The following is a 12,848-nucleotide window of genomic DNA, read 5'->3' as shown; positions in this document are numbered from 1 at the left end:
TTTTTAGAATTTGATCCTTTTTGTATCCTTGTTTTTTTTCTTATCAACTGATGTAAATTCAGCTTTCTATCTCCACTTTTTTTTCCCTATGCCTCTCACTGTTGCAACTTACCTTGGATGGCAGGTTATTGGTTACTGCCTACGGGAGCCTTTTCCATGAGCTAATTTAGCTGTCAGTCTGAAATTGGTAAAAAGGATGAAAGATGGATCATAGGCCTGGGGCATGCCTAGACCAATATCTAGCATATCCCTATCTGGAAGTACGCTTATTAAAACAGATTTGAAAAATATTTTTTCCCAATCTTGCTCTGCCATCTTTTCATCCAGCTAAGAAAAACATTTTCACAGTGACACTACTGATTCTTTGGCAGCTCTCTTTTTTTTTGAAAGGAGAAAACAGTATTTAGATACAAGATCAATAGAAAAACAAATAGACTATTATATTCCCTAGAGAAACCCCTAGAGAGAAGACAGATGTGCAGAAATTTAATATTCTTGTAGGCAAAAATCACAAACATGGGGGTTCTGCTCAGCTGAAATGAGCTGTGGTAAATGTGTATGAAATAAACATTTAAAAAGGAGTAATAAAAAAAGGAACGCTTTCAGGCTAGGCTGAGGTGCTGTGTTTGAATTTGTGACCCCTTCAAAAAGTAATTTTGCACCTACAAATAGTGCTTACCTTAATATTATATGGTTCAGGCATAACTTCATATAGTGAGTGAAAGGAAGGCTTCTCTCCATCTGCTCTTTTAAGACATACTCATCCATTCACAAAGTTCATACAGAGAACCGTGTCTTTAATGTTGCCTCCATTTTTTAATGAAGATAATTATATTCTTCTGCCTGATCTTGAGCCTGTTGTTACTAGGATTAGGTACGCGCTTTGGTTTCTTTTCCAGAATAATTTGCAAATTAAACTAATCAAAATATAACTGTAATTTTCAATAACAAATTAAGTGTCTGTCCACTTTCTGTCCTTACAAGTCCAATCCTGTTGTTGTAGCTACTCAATGAAAGGAGTAAACTTAAACTTTCTGTATCTGCTTTGTCAGGCTTCTTCCTGGAGCTCCTGCACTAAACATCTAACCAGGATGATAAAGGGTTTCCCTCCTATTGGAGAGGCTGCAGGATGAGTCTTAAAGAATCAAGGTAATTGGCTGATGTCACACTTCAGTTGATGTTCTTGCACCTTACCACAAGTTTGCTCAGAGGATTACACATTCAGTTTTTTTGAAAAACACAGATTTTCCTCCCATCCAGTCGGTTTTCCCAATCACATTTGTGTCAAGGTCACCATTCTCTTCTTCCACTTTGAGTTTGCCTAACACTGAAAACTAGGTGTGGATCAATAGACCTCACGTTTAATTTTAGACACACAAATACCATCACGGAGCTGTGAAAGCAGTGTTAGTTTCTATTCTTTATATTTAGCACATATCAGAAGCAGCTACAAGCTTCTGCCAGCTTGGACCTCGTTTGGGTTTGACTAGATTTTCTACATGCAAAATTCTATACTGCCCTTTCCCTTAAGGAACATATTTTCCAAAGTACAAGATACAACAGGTGTGTGTGTGTCTCAAATGATACAGGGATGGAGAAGTACGTGAGGAAGGGAGAAACTCAGCAGTAGTACATGTAGTTCTTAAGCTACTTTTAAGTATGTTAAATCGTACCTATTACTGATCTCTTCTTCAAAACAGCATAATTTTACCTCTACCAACAGCTTTGTGTAATTTAGACATAAAATTGTTTTAAAGGGAGTGGATGTGCATGGTATATCATCTTAAAAGTTGAAACATAAGCATTTTTGTTTGCATTTTTCACTTTCTATCTCATGATTCCTTGAAAATTTGAAATCTACTTACTTACTGGACATTTTTAACCTAAGTGGAGTCTGTACTTGTGCACCTCTTAAATTGTCATTGTGGATTGTCATTTATGAGTGGCTGTGACTCTTGATTGTGGAATTCCTTAATGGAATTCTTGTGTGCTTTTGTGTATTTTGGCAAATGTCTCTTTTATTAGTGTGGAAATACATAGGAAGAGAGGTTTTGTAACGTGGACGTGTGGATCATGAACCTGTGGACACCAAATTTTGTTATTCTTACGTGAAGATAGTCTTGCCAGGAAAATAATGTAGGTTTCCAGAAGGACAATTTGTGTTAACACTAGAAGAGTAGCTTTAAAAAAATTCTTGTGTGAACATCTTTTTCTTCTTCTCGAGATTCAGAAATCTGCAAGAAAATCTAAGGATGAATGGTGATATTTTTTTTTTTCTCATGCTCACAAATGTTAAGCAATGCATGACTGCAAGCATGGGAATCGGATGGAAAAGTTATGATCAGATAAGAAAACTGAGAAGGTCTGTCCAGAATGAACACACTTAGGAGACAAAAAAAAAATCATGTATGTACTAATTGGTCCTGCTTTTGTAGAAACTGATCTTCTGCAGTTTTATTTGGTTGTTGAAGGATGTAGACTTTCATTATTAGGTGTTTTGAATTAGGTGGTATAGAGCCAGCAGGAGAGCTGGGGTTAGAGCTCCAGACATCACATCAATTCTGCACTCTTATTTGCCACCATAAAGAAAAAAGCCAAACCAAACCAAAAAAAAACCCAGGAAAAAAAGCTTCTTTAGTCAATAACTAATACTGTTGTTATGCATGTTACAAACCTGCAAGTCACTAGGCACACTTAACTGTTCTGGATTTTTAGTGGGAATTTCTCACCGGCCCTTGAGGTCCATGTTTCTCACACAGCTTTACTTAGGCAGGATGTTTACAGACTGTGTTATACTTCCCTTTCTGTGCACCGTCCCTTTGAGCTGCTTCTGTGAGAGGTACCAGCACTATGGATTCTATGTGGCAGTGCTGCAAAGAGAGGAATAACTTGAGCTGGAATAATTTGAAGACTGAAGAAAATAGTGAGAGAAGGACCAGAAAACCCTTCAAATGGTATAGGTAACAAAGCTCTGGAGAAGACTGCTGTAGGAGCTTATGAACTTCCCATCACTAGAAGTATTTAAAAACATGTCTGTCAGGAACAATACTGATGTAGTTTATCCTGTCCTGGGATGAGATGACCTCTTGCAGTCCAGTCTCACCCTTCTGCATGGTGTTGTGTTAAGCTCTCTGATACGTTGTGTGTTGCATGAGTAACCTGGAACATCTGCCTCTCCATAGGCATCTGCCCTCCCTGTCTCCCAGCACACACAATAAGGATCCCACCACAGTGTTTTTCTGGATTTTTCAGGAATTCTGCCTTGGAAAGCTCTTTTCATGTGAAGAAGGAGTGGTATGGCAGACAGACTCTGACATTGCTTTCTGTCTGGCAGTCATGGGGCTGGGTGTCTTGGGAGTCTCTGTTTCTGCATGGCCCATAGGAATCCTTCAACCCATAGTGGATGGTGCCTGTACACCATTCTGGATGCATGGGGCCTCTTTGAAGAGAGCTTTGCAGAGAAAACAGGAGCTTGTGTGTGCATTGATGTAGGTCTGGACATCTTGTGCCTTTGTGGCACTTGGGGACATGATTTAGTGTCGGGCTTGGCAGTGCTTGGCAGTGATGGACCCAATGACATTAAAGGTCTTTTCCAACCTATGTGATTCTGTTCTACAGTTCTGTATTTCATGTGTGACCCTGCTCGGTCAGAGGTACAGAATCTCCATCCTTATCCAAACTTGGGGTGCTGATGCCTGCTGCAAGCTGGAGGACTGTAGCGCAAGGAAGGACTGGGGAAAATGTCGTGTAGGACAGACAAGGTTTGTCTCTTAGGAATGTGAAGTCATCCTAAAGGCTCTTGGCTGCACAGCTTTAGTCAGAGTTGTAAAAAATTAATTTTTCACTTGCTGAAAATTACTGAGCACTTTCCGCAAGCATCTGTTTCTTCAGAGAGAGACAAAGTCTATGTGAAAAATGTTCTGCAGTGAAGACTGGGTGCAAAGACCAACTAATTTTTTGGCTGGAGCTTACTTTCATTTTGACTGGTTTTGACTATATTCTTTGGCTTTCCAAAAAGTGCTGTGTATAAAAAAATGGAATTTTAAATGTTTGAAAAAAAAGGGGGCCCAACCCCCTGCAGATAATTCACGTTGTCCAGAAGGGAAGAGACATGTGAGGAGCGATGCTAACAGTCTTTTGTCTCCGTGTCCCCTAGTGTTTTTTTCTACTGTCTTGTTTGAAAGCAGATTGTGTGTGAAGGGTATTTAAAAATATCCAAACTGATCAGAATCATCTATGGCATGGAGGCAGAAATAGCCGGGAAAACAAACAGACCGGAGATGAAATATGGATGAGATAGACATACCAGTGTTTCATGAAAGAGAGAGCTTAAAACCAAAAGCCAAGAAACACAAATACAGGGAGTTAAAGTACAGATACTTTATGATTCACGTTACTGTCTTCAATTAACTATGATATAGAATTGCGCAATTTTTTCCTTTCAAAAGAGAAATCCATCTCCTTGCTTATTTTTCCACTTGCTGCTTTCTGTTTAAGTTAATTCAGCAGTAATTGGATACACTGTGTCTAATTCTTAATAAATCAATGGAACTTTATAGTGATATTGACAGGGGCTTTGCTTGCCCCATTGTTTCTATCAAGAGTTTTATTCTGCTTCAAAACAATTTGCTGTGAACGCCCTTGTTTGTTTGCCACACTAGGCTTTGTTCTGGCTGAAAACTTTGATTTATAACTGTATATAATTGATGGCTGTGGGGTAGGTGGACTATAGCTATTGCTCCTCCTCTTTTAATCTAGCTTTGCGTAGAAATCCATGTAGTGGAGCATTCTCAAGGGAACCAGGCTGGGAAATTCTCTGTATACCCAATGGGAGGCCATTAATCATAGTGAAGAGTCTCTTACTGGCTGCAAGCATGTTTGTGAAAGTCAGGAAAACAAAAGTGGACCACCTCAAAATGACTGATCAGGAGAATAGATGTTAAAGCTGATGTATTCATTGTGATACATCAAAAAAAAAAAAAAAAAAAGGAATAGTTTATGCATTGAAGTGTATTTATTCAAATAAGTTTGACACATTTAAAGATTTTTTTACACTAGTAAATAACTATAATTGTAGATGTTAGAGATCAGAATCCTAGGAAAATGAAATAAAAGTTTCGATGATTGCTGCTGTGGATCTGAGAGAAACTTTGAAAGCACCAGATAAGAAATGCCCAAAGCATTTGCTGAATGTGTCAGAGCTGAGCTGGCTAAAGAAATGCACTAAAAACTCTAAAATGTCAGGTAAGATTTTGATGAATATTTGTCACAAAAATGTCTCTTCCAGAACTACCAAAAGAACCCCCTAAAATTTAAAAAGAAATTAGAATGTACAGTGTTTTGGGAATAGTTTCTTTCCTGCAGCTGTGCATTCTGGCTGTGGTCCAGTGAAGGTGAGGGAGCACCTGAGAGCACCTGCAAGCTCTCAGAGGTGGCACTCACCTGAGTACTGTGAAGCCCAAACCCCCATGTTTTCAGGACTGGGGTTTCAGTGGTTCTGCAGGTCCTGCTGTCTTCTCGTATCCTTCACAAAAATGTTCTGCTCAGATGCAAACCTGATGGGTTCCAGTTGTGACTGCTCCGCAAGTATTTGTACGACAAAGTAATTGTGCTCGAGTTTGAGTATAACCAGGTTGGATATGGAGTTACAGGAGGTATTTTTGTGATTAAAAATTTCTGCCCAGCAGGGAGAAATCAAGGAAGTAAAGAGGCTCAAATGCAGTTTTTTAACACTGAGAGTCTGGACTTTTCCCCATATAAATAGCCATAAACTATAGGAAGAGAGATATCGTAATATGACATAACAGCATTATTTACTAGACAAACAGTTGAGTTTTTTTTTTTTACTTTAGAGGCTAAATTTAATGCAGTCAAAGATAATGCTACTGTTTGTGTTCTCATGAAGCTGTGGTAGAGCAGCACACTTAAATCAGTTTATTTACCTCACAGAAGTCTTCAATGAATCTTCCTACCAATTCCTAACGATTTCAGCCTATGTACTTTAAAAGAGTTACTAAAATTAATAAATAATTTCCTTGAATAAGGCTTAAATGTGAAAATGGAAATAGCGCTTTCCATAAATTATAATACATTGTTTCAATAATCTGATAAAGTAAGATGGAAACATTTTCTCCAGACATTGGTACAGTAAAAGCTAAAACTTATCCTGACAAAATAGTTACAAAGTTTAAAATGGCATAGCAAGCAGTAAATGAAATCTTAATACAAAATGTGGAAGAATCAGTGTTCATTCTGAAGCACTAAGTATATTTTTTTTCTTAGTTTAAACTAAATTTGTGGCATTGGGGAATAGGAGTAAGATACTAACTTACATCTGGTAAGTTTTTAAGATCAAGGGCAAAAACCCTAACTTTCCTGTGATTAAGAGAAATAAAAACTCACCTTAGTCTGTCTTTTTTCCTATTTATGGAAAGGGATTCATTTCAGATACATGTTTTGCCATTTCCAGTATTTGTGTCCCATTTTTATTCAATACTGCTTTATATATTATCATGACTTAATTTCTTTTTTCTCATACTAAGTTGAAATGAAAATACAGTCTGTGTCCCAAAGATGTATATTCATGCTTTACACAAAGCACATGTTAAGCTGTGGTTATTTCAAGTTAAGCATATCCTTAAGTTGCTCTCAGCAAAGATGACTTCTCTGAGCTGTAGCTTACACCCTTTATTAAATTGCAGCCTAGTCAAACTAGTGCTGTGTCCTGTGTTAGTGGTGTTCCACACGTGGGTGTAATGCTGCTGCTAATCTTAAATCCCTTTTAATTACTGCCCCTTCACTTGTTTTCTTGTTTCCTGGCATGGTGGAAGTCCAACTGGAATGAAGTCCAGGCTTAAGTGTTCATCTCAACTATTCATCTTAGCTTTCCCTATTGTTATGCTTATGCAGAGTTTTATGAGACTCATGGGATCAAATGCATTCTCTTAGTTTTACAAAAAATGAATAGCTTTTGTACATTCTTAGCATTTAAAGTAAACACAGCGAGTTTTTAAAGTGCTCTTTTTTTCCCAACAACTAAAATATGGTCATATATTCTAAGCATAAATCATAATTTCATTATCAACAGAGAGAGGTCCAACGGAATATATATGTATAGTTGAATGATATAAGTGGCATTTCTGTGTAAAATGTATTCCTTTGCCCAAGTAAACACTTCATAACAACATGAGTGAAAAGGTGTATTTAAAAATGAAGGCTTAAAGCATGTTACTTATGAGTTATACGGAATGCAGTTTTTGTAAAATATGAAGCTCACTGGATATGATCCAAACCAGCTGAACTATGTTAAAAGGTATAATAAACAGTCATAGCTTTGCATGCAGTTATTTAATTGGCAAATAGATTTTTCTATCACTGTCACTGGCAATAGCAGCCATTTGATACCAGGGCTTGGATTAAATGTTTCATCAGTAGTGCCTATTTAAGGATCTTTATGGAACAACAAGTTAGTCCCCTGGGCAAGCCCATGTCAACTGCAATAAAGAGATCCACACAAGTGAACGACATGTATTTTTGCAGGATTTACAGGAAGGCTACGATTCGCTTTTCTGTCTGGATGCTTTGAAGGCTGCTTCCCATTTTATTTAACAACAGTGTCTGCTGGTGGCAAATATTGAACACCGAACATTGCACATACAAAGGATTTTTATAATTTTCTTGCGGAAATGGATTTGTAAATGGTTGTCATCTTTCTGGAAATAGGTGAGTCTCTAATACAAGCAGATATTGCAGGATATCAGTAGTTTTAATTTTCTGGTAAATATTCTGCATCTAGACTAAACCTACAGATACTTCAAGTATCTGCCGTGTTTTAGTCTCTCTCATTTAGAACAAAAAGTCAGAACCCCCTGAACACTTCTCTCACCCTTTTGATAAAGGGAAAACGTAATGTCTGTGGATTTCAAGATTGCTTGATGTTATTTAGTCCACTGTCCTGCTCCCAGGGTGCTCATAAGATCTGTGCATGTAGTTAGTGCTTGCTGCAATGTTTTATAATTGGTTCGTATAATATGTACATTTGTCATTTTATAGCACTTTAGTTGAATTTAGAAGCTTTTTTAAAGTTAATTTTGAATATGTATCTGTGCTTGTCATGGAGCCTCAGTCAGTTCTTCTTGGCAGCTAGATTAATTTTTCCCTGGTTGATTTTAATTTCAGGATTTTGTTTAATATTTTTCATCCTGAAATTCTTTAAGAACAGGCAAAAATACATGATATGGCTGAAACCGATTGCATCTAATGTTCGTTTTCATGTCCGTGTAACCGTGCTGGGTATAAATTTAAGTCTCAGCTGTTCATTGGCATCTTTTTCATCTGAACTGGTGATACTGCATCTAACCTCCTTAGCTAGGTTACTGCTTTCTGAGCTTGAAAAGTGGAGAGCAAATGCCTCTGAGGTTGAATTAAATGAGCCGTTTGCAACAGATTCAAACTCTGTTGAATAAGCATCTTTCAGGCTCACTTGAAACAATTCAAACTTTTGTTTACTGACTCTTTACTGGTGTGAAGCAGAACTTATACTACTATTACTTCAAGAATTGATTCTGGGCTTCTGGTGAGAGTAGGAGTCATCCCATTACACGCACTTGGCAGTTTGTGTTCTCAAGAGGGTTTTTATATATATATATATTTATATATATACACACACGTATACTATTTATATCTCTATGCATATCAATTATATATATGTATCCATATATATTTATAAGTATTTGTATTTATAAGCTTATGTAATTGGTATATTTTTAAAATATATATATAATAATTAGTAGGTGTTTTTCTTTTTACTTGAATATGCTTTCTGAACAAGACTTATCATTGTGTTTTTATCATACATAGGGAAACAAAAATTCCTAACCGTACAAGGGCTCTTTTACACCAGCTGGTAGTGCAGAAATGCTTCTAAATAGTAGTACAGTATTTTACACCCACCATAATGTCTTCACAGTCATGTAAATGTAAAAGGGCATAAGTTTAATGTGCACTTAAGAGTTGTAACTGTGCAAATTTCTCTATGCAAAATGGGAAGGGGAAGCAAGGGAGCAGGTGCATCGCTCAGTCAGCCCTTTTTTCCTTTTTTTCTCCTTAGTCCCTGTTGTTTCCTGTAGCCTCCTGAAGAGCTACCAGCCAGTGTTAACTTAGATCTTGTTTGTGGGTTATATAGTCGTGAATTTAGATGATTAACATAGGGCTGTTCTCATTTCATGGCTTGCCTCATATGTGGTTTTTTCCTGGGCTGATGTAAATAGTGGGTATTTTTATGCTAGAAACAGTGTCCAAGAGATATGCCTTCCTGTCCCACTTAGGTCTGTCCTGTTTGTAGTTGTATTAAAGAGTGAGTGTTGGGTTTTGTCTAGAAGAGTGAAATCTTTTCACACCTGCAATATTATCAGTATTTAAAAAAAAAAAAAGAAAAAGAAAAAATTTCTGGTTTGAGCCCAAAGTAAAGTCCCTTCTACGTTTTACAGTAGCTTCAAAATGGAAAGGTCTCTTCACTCTGCTTTTTTTGCATTGTTATTAAGGAATAGCATCCTGTAAAACTATGAAAAACCTACTGGTCTGTCCTTGAAAGCAAGACCTCAAGACTGTCCTCCTGAAGGACTCGGAGGGAATCGTCTAACTAATCAGCTATTGACTGGACAGCAGGTGGAGATTGCTTAGTTTATTGATAAATCATCAAACAAGTAGATGGAAGAAAATGTTAGTGACTAATCTGTGTGTCTCTGTGTACTTAAAATCTTGAATTGTCTTCTGCCCTTGTGGTTGTGTGTGCTCACTCAAGGTGGCAAGATTTTTGTGGCAACAAACGTATTTCTAGAGCCAAGCCATTTGAGGATGTGACCATCTCTGAATAATTTGCATTGCTGTTGCAGAAAAAAATAATACCATGTCATCATCACTGAATAAATCTGTCCTGTTCCATTGCTCCTCACCAGGAGCACACATCCATAGGTTTCTGTGCTCTCTCCCCTGTATGTTGCTTGTGCCCTCCTCTGTGGCTCGAGGAGGCAAAAGATGTGTATCAATTTGCATGATAGTTCAGCCTTGTAACCTGGAGTGCAGTGGCTGCTAATGTGTTTTTTGGGTAGGTTTTTCTGCTTGTACAGATTAATGACCCGATTCGGAAGCCATTCTACATGCTGGACTCCTGCTGATTTCTGTTTGTGCAGAACTGCAAGGGAAGCTAACTTTGAGCATATATCCTGGCATAATTTCTTCAGGGTCCAGTCCTGGTGCCCAGCCAGAGTTGAAATAATAGTAAACTGGCTTTCGCGCTTTCATCCTTCTTTCTCTCCTCTTGAGGCAGAGATTTTTCCTGTCTGCTGAAGGAGGTGCACTCTGAGTACTGTGGGCATGGATAGAGGTTCTGGGGACCTCTGGTGCTCCTCCAGGCACATCTTCAAGCTGCCACAGAGCACACAGTTTGGAGACAAAAATGAGTATTTGCTTCTCCCTAAGTTGCCATGCCGTGAGAGTGGCTGCAGTATTTTGAGGAAAAGTTGAGCATTTCCCCAATGCATTTATTGCACCTTTAATCTGCACCTTCAGAACACTGTAGGTTTTCCTGAAGTTCAACGATGGAAGAGTCTGTTCCCCTTGTGCAGGCCTACGTTTTCCATGCAGCCAATGGCTGGCCTTGTATGGACTCTTAGCTCTCAGGGGAGCAGGCGTGTGATGGGTCTGTCTGGCTAAAGGAATAATGGTTTTGCCTCTAGGTGATCCAAGAGTAGCTGTGCATGTTATCACTCTGTCAGTATCTAGAGGGCTTCACCACCTGACCCCTCCCCAGCTGTGGATATGCATCTCCAAGCTGCTTACTGCTTTGTGACTGAACTATGAGTTTTCCTTTTAGAAATTGTGTATTTCTGTCTCCTAGAAATAGTAATAATCCTGAAAACCCAGAGAAACCTAGTTTCCTAAGAATTTAAAGATCCTATTTCTATCCATGTTGAACAGCAGTATACTTGAACCTAAATCTTTCCGGGCTTCTTGACAATACACTTTGAAGGAGCAATTCTTCCTTGCAGAAGGCAGTTGTTCAAAGGACCTTGGAGATTTGTAATGCTAGAAGTAGCCAAGGAGAGGATGGATTAGTAGGTAGAGTGCAGGTGCATGGTAAATGCAATTTATCACATGGATGCCATCCTCAGGTATGTGGGTGGATGAGTTGAGAGATACCTACCTAAAGCTTTAACTTGCTCAGTGAACACTTAATTCAGAGGATTTTCAGTTTTCTCTGCTTCTAACAGCATTCTGCAGTTGTAGTTTCATAGGATTAGGTATTCTTGAATAGGTTTTCCGTTGTGTTAGGTGTAGGCATATTGCTCTGCAGAATCACTCAAGCATGGATGCCCTTTTTTTTCCATCTAGTTGTTTCAACAACATGTCTGTTGTGACCACTGAGAGATTATCACTGCCTGGTAGATAGTATTGTGTCTTCTTGTGGGGGATTTTAACTCTAGGTTTCCTGCACACATTTATGGGGAAGACTTCTATTGTGAAAATCCTTGTGTGTCTCCATCATCTCTTTTTCCCGCAGCACCGGACACTTAGATTCTGATTTTAAATGTATATTAGTGTGGCACTGTTGAGATATCAGTGGATTTATGTGATGAAATCCTTAAGACCAAGTTGTCTGATTTTGTAACTTGCATTTGGCTTGTACTGTCTCCCAAGAATATCTATTTGCGTTTTCGTCAGAGACTTCAGAGGCAGTATCTTTTCAGATATGAAAAGTAACAGCAATAAACTACATTAGCAAATCCTCCTACAAGCTTCTTCTGTTTCCTCAAACTTCATGCTTAATAGTTGCTGGTAAATATTCTCTCTTTTCATCAAAGTAGCTTGTAAAGATCAATGATTTTAAAGAATTCATGCTAAAACTGCACAGATCTGCTTAGTTATAGCTGCTAATTGACTGCAATATGAGAATAAAAAGAGGATGCATAAATCTGAAAACGCTGCAAAAAGTCGATAGGAAAGTGACTGTGATTTTGAAATGACGCTGTGTCTTTTTTGGTCATGGGTGGGTGAGACCGGATTCATTTAATGCCAATAGCAAAGCGTCATTGTCTTCAACTGGTCTGAGATTTTGCTGTAATGGGTGTGGTGAGAGACATTTGACATTTTCACTTTGATACCTGAAACCACCACAAAAAAAAAAGTAAAATACTGGGGTTTCTTTTTCTGTTACCACGTAGACTGTACCTCTGTTTTTTTCCAAAGTTCAGCTCGTCCCTCACAGCTGAGCTGAAAAATCAAATACCAAATCTGATACACTCGCATTCCATGTGGAAAAGAAAGCCTGGATTTGGAGTCAGTCCTACCTCTGAATAAATAGACCCTGCTTTTTCAAACAAACCTATGCTGATTAATAATGCACTGCTGTACTGTGCCAAAGTAAATTTTGCATAAGGGTAGTGAAAAAATACATGAAACTTGATAATCTGCAGTGAGTTTTAATTTTTGTTAATATGAACTTGAAATTTAGGGGCTCAGAAGTATCCTGAAACAGTAAAGAAGCTTAATCTGCTGCCGTCTCCAGGAACTGCTGCATTTCGCACAAGTTTTTTCTGTATGTTTGTGGGGTTTTTGGTTCTTCCAAGAAAAAAACAACTCCAGAGCTTTGATTCCTCTTTTTCTTTTCTCCCTGAGCAAAATCCCTTTAGTATGAAAAGGAAAACGCAAAGAAGTGTAACAGTCCATAAGCCACTAATGCATGTTGTTTATAACATGTAGTTAAAGTGTCTTTCTCCTGGTACTGGCAGTTCTTAAGCCAGATGCAAAGCCCAAGCAAGCAAGTGGATGCAAGTCTGGGCTTGAGCATT

At 38.2% G+C, this 12,848-nt stretch overlaps 1 protein-coding gene across 9 annotated transcripts in view; it reads left to right on the top strand.

Moving 5' to 3' along the window:
- The window catches only part of RARB (retinoic acid receptor beta), a 317,576-nt gene that overhangs the window by 82,834 nt on the left and 221,894 nt on the right, over positions 1 to 12,848 (top strand). For 2 of the 9 annotated variants that reach the window (XM_042043054.1, XM_042043051.1), the window contains exon 2: positions 1,053 to 1,149. The exons of 6 other annotated variants lie outside the window; for them this stretch is intronic. The gene's annotated coding sequence lies outside the window, so the exon portion shown is untranslated. Of the gene's footprint in view, positions 1 to 1,052; positions 1,150 to 7,560; positions 7,723 to 12,848 lie in introns of those variants that run through there. One more of the 9 variants, XM_042043052.1, reaches the window with a different exon arrangement.

Source organism: Corvus kubaryi, unplaced genomic scaffold (genome assembly GCF_017639235.1).
Source record: "Corvus kubaryi isolate FWS band 111438036 unplaced genomic scaffold, C.kubaryi_AGA036_p1.0 37398, whole genome shotgun sequence".
Lineage (NCBI taxonomy): Eukaryota > Metazoa > Chordata > Aves > Passeriformes > Corvidae > Corvus > Corvus kubaryi.
Note: the sequence above shows the minus strand (reverse complement) of the source record. Positions and strands in the feature narration are given on the sequence as shown.